The sequence below is a fragment of the Coptis chinensis genome, chromosome 7, assembly GCF_015680905.1.
Source record: "Coptis chinensis isolate HL-2020 chromosome 7, ASM1568090v1, whole genome shotgun sequence".
Taxonomy (NCBI): domain Eukaryota; kingdom Viridiplantae; phylum Streptophyta; class Magnoliopsida; order Ranunculales; family Ranunculaceae; genus Coptis; species Coptis chinensis.
In genome coordinates this window covers 85,872,310-85,876,426 of record NC_141462.1, presented here as the reverse complement: position 1 = coordinate 85,876,426, position 4,117 = coordinate 85,872,310, and the positions used below count along the sequence as shown (strand labels likewise).

Sequence of the window (4,117 nt, the reverse complement as noted above, 5' to 3'; positions counted from 1 at the left end):
AGATTATTTTTTAATGGCTACCTTCTATCCTAAGCTAATTGATACTTAAGAGCTAAGTCTTGTGTGTGGAAATGGAGGAGACCAGATCCACATTTTCGTGCATGGGCTGAGGATCCATGTTTTGGGCCGGAAAATTGAGCCCAAAGCCTAATTTCTTCAGTCCACAGGGCCCTTTTTACCTAGATTTGACTTCAGAAGGATTTTCGTCCACTTTTGCTCCTCTGATTAGGTCAAGGCTTGAACCATTGGAAAGATCTTTTCGAGCCAGTCGCTTTGACATAAGGTACGCCCAATTCCGAGGCCTAAGTCTAAAGATACAATCTTTAGAAGTTCTGCTGACTTTTGTATGCTGTTTCTACCCGCATTGACTTTGACTTTTCAGCTTTTGATCGGGCTTTACAAAGGCTTTTTCTCCTTGAATCTTGGCCTTTAATCACAGAACTTCTTAGCAACCAACCCTTGCTCCTTTATATCGCCAAAGTGGTACATTTCTGCACATAATAGACTTCAATGCCTGAAATACATAAAAGCACATAATCAACATTAACTCTTATTTATTACTCGCATAATTGGTCTAAAAATATTATTGTTAAGGGGTTATAACTACAATTTTGGGCTCTTATCAGTGCCTATGTTTGTTCCATTTTCTTTTAATATAAGATTTCGGGTACTCGCATGCATTATATTCTTGCTAAAGTCACATATTACGTATTGAATTTTTGGGTGTGTGCTTACATGTTGCTTCCAATAGCTTAAAATAGGTTCTATCATAGCTACTTGCATTTTTGAAATCAGACTTGTTATTACAATGTCTTTGAGGATTGAGACATGTATGTTTGCTGAACTAGCCATACAAGTTTGTGGTACTAAATAATATTTATTCTAATGCGACACATTTTCATCAAGGTTTCTCTTTTGAAGAAAGCGGTTCAAGAAACAGATACTCACAGGAATGACCTATTAGAGAAATTAAAGCAATGTACTCAAAGGAATATATGTTGAACTACTCTCTTTCTTTTAATGGACATTTCATCACATGTTAGCTATATTATGGCCTTACTAACAAATAAGAAACTACTGTGCTTTGTGCCTTTCTTTATCATGCAGTGGGATACTGTTAGGCAAGAACGCTTCAAAACGATCACCATCAGCTATTACCGTGGTGCACACGACATTATAGTAAGTGAATCCCGTAGTTTTAACCTTACTTTGGATATTCTTACGCTAGTACTGGCTCATTGTGTTTGTATTATTTGTTTGCAGGTAGTTTATGACGTTACAGACCAGGAGAGCTTTAACAATGTTAAGCAATGGTTAAACGAAATCGATCGCTATGCTAGTGAGAATGTAAACAAGCTTTTGGTTGGTAACAAGTGTGACCTAATTGATAAAAAAAATGGTGTCCTATGAGACAGGCAAGGTAGAACTTGTTATCCCTCACATTTTGTTTTTAATGATTACTATATATCTTTTTGTTGGAGAACATTTTCTCCCAATCCCTCTTTATGTTATCTCAATTTGCATTTGTATAATATTAGTATATGGAGAAAAAAGGTCAGCTTTGTCTGACATCTATTCTTACGTGTTTAGGCTTTTGCTAATAAAATTGGAAATCCATTCATGGAAACTAGTGCCAAAAGTTCTACAAATGTAGAACAAGCTTTTATGGCCATGGCTGCTGAGATCAAGAACATGTACTTATTTTCCTTTGCATTTTTATATTTGAGGATGAATGTTTAATTAACTGAAGGGCTAATCTACATTACTCATTCTCAGAGTTTTGGGTTGCACTACTAGATACGATGCTTTTGTGGATGTTTAACTAGGGTTGAACAATGCTAGGCCTCTGACTGTTCAGATCTGAGGACAACATGTTGGACAGAAGACTAGATGCTGCTCTTCTTAAAGGAAGTATAAGCAGGAGAATACAAATTTCTGTCTTGACCATTTGCACTGTCATGGCATGTAAATCTACCCTACTTTACTGGAATGAAAGACTGGTCAAACCTCACCTTGATTTCTGTTCTTTCTTGTTATTTCAAATGTTACTGAAATTAAATTCTTTGTAGGTTATTTAATTTTTCATTTTTATAGGTATTCAATGACACAAAATTGTGGATGTCAATATTTTTTGTAAGTTTAGCAGGTCTCGCTACAAAATATAAGAAATTATTTTATTTTTATTAGCAACACATCAGCAACGATTTATAACCGTTACAAGCGACTTTCAAATTAATTTTTTAAAAAAATTAACTAATAACTTTGCAACGGTTAAGAAACATTGGTAATATTTTTAACATATTACTAATGCTTAAAAAGCGTTGCAAAGGTTTTAAATTTGCATATGAACTATTATAAAAAACGTTATAAGCGTTGGACATTTCTGTTTGCAACGGTTAATAACCGTTGGAAATTTCTGTTTGCAACGCTTATTAATCGTTGCAAATGTTTCCAACACTTTACCCACGCCATATTTGTAACGCTTAAAAAGCGTTGCGAAAATTATTAGCAAGGGTTTTTGCCATTGCAAATAGCCTGTTATGGTGTAGTAAAGTAATTAGTTCTCTATGAGAATAGGTTTGATTACTTCACATGCTGATTGTTATTTGGTAGAGATTACCATGAACGATTAGGGATTAGATAGACCCAATTGTTATACGAAAACATAGCAATTCGGATTACGACAATTCTTCATTAGTTTATTAAGTCGAATTAAGGTGAAGTCAAATCCCCCTAATTCCTCCCCATATTGTCAAGTTAGTATTTCCGTAGTTTGATTTAATCATCTTGATTGTTGATTCACCATTGTAGTTAAATTTCAATTCCATTACTCTCACGACTTTGTTAGCTTACACGAACTAGGAAACCCTTACAGCTAAGCGACTAAGAGTGGAACGAATTCTCTACTCTAAACGTATTGCATTGATAAAGAGAGTAGAATCTTTGATATATAAGTAAGAAAATAGTTTTAGTTTTACTTATATTTGAGTTTCATCGCTTATTTGTAAGTAAAACTATCGTTTTCCCTTTTATCAAATGGCGCCACTGCCATCTTAGTTATGTTTAGTTTAATTTCCCTTAGTTGTGTTAATCCTACCAAAGTGCCATTAAACCCACCCACCCTTGTTTGGTTCTACCTATGGTTGTTTGCTTCAGAATTGATTTTTTTTCTTGCAGAAATACACTGAGCGCGCCCCGCACTAAAGTGCCTGGACACCGTCCAAGGCAAGAGCGCACCCTGCACCCATCCAAGGCAAATGCAGAGCGCACCCCGCGCTGAAGTGCCTGGACCTCGAGTCAGGCAAGAGCTCGACCCACGCCCTACCTAGGCAATTTCTAAGCGCACCATGCACCCTCTTCTGAGCAGCCCGATTTTAACAAGTTAGTCGAAATTTCCATTTCTTCAAGTTATTCAGTGTTTCTAACTTGTTAATTACACTGAGCTCGCATATACAAGACGCTATTCATAAGCGAAGCAAGGAGGCATTCAGGTACTTTTTTCTTCCACTCCTCGCATCTCCTGTTAGAGGATTTATGCTAGTATATCAGGGTTGTTTTGACTGTTGCCGTGTTTCTTTAATATTGAACTTAGTCTTGTGTGAGATTAAGGTCAGGTAGAGAAAAAACGACTAACGTAATCTATCGTGAACGTCAATACACACACGTATATATCTAGTATACCACATACTACACCTGAAATAATGGCTGAAGAAAGAGAGTTTCCTCTCTTTGACTTTTACAAAGCCCTGAACGATAGCCCAAAATCTTGCATCGTTCTTGCAGACCCAGTGGGGGATTTTCGAATCCCCCCAAATATATTTAATTTGTTACCAGTTTTTCGTAGGTTAGATCATGAAAAACCTTATCAGCATATGTGTAGGATTGAACAAGTTCTTACCACATTCCATCATCCTACGGTAGGTGCGTAACAAATTAAACTGAGGGTGTTTCCTTTCACCCCAGCCGATAAGGCGGCGTCTTGGTTAACTGCCCAAGCACCTAATTCTGTGGACTCTTGGGCCAAACTTATTGATAAGTGCTCAAAAGTAATGATTTATAACCCCAATAATGTGTATGTTAGTCTCAATTTTATATTTAAATATTCTAATATGATGCA

General features: G+C 36.4%; 1 pseudogene; it reads left to right on the top strand.

The window, feature by feature from the left end:
• Positions 1 to 808: 808 nt before the first annotated feature.
• Positions 809 to 1,726, top strand: LOC147489569 (uncharacterized; annotated as a pseudogene).
• Positions 1,727 to 4,117: the final 2,391 nt, after the last annotated feature.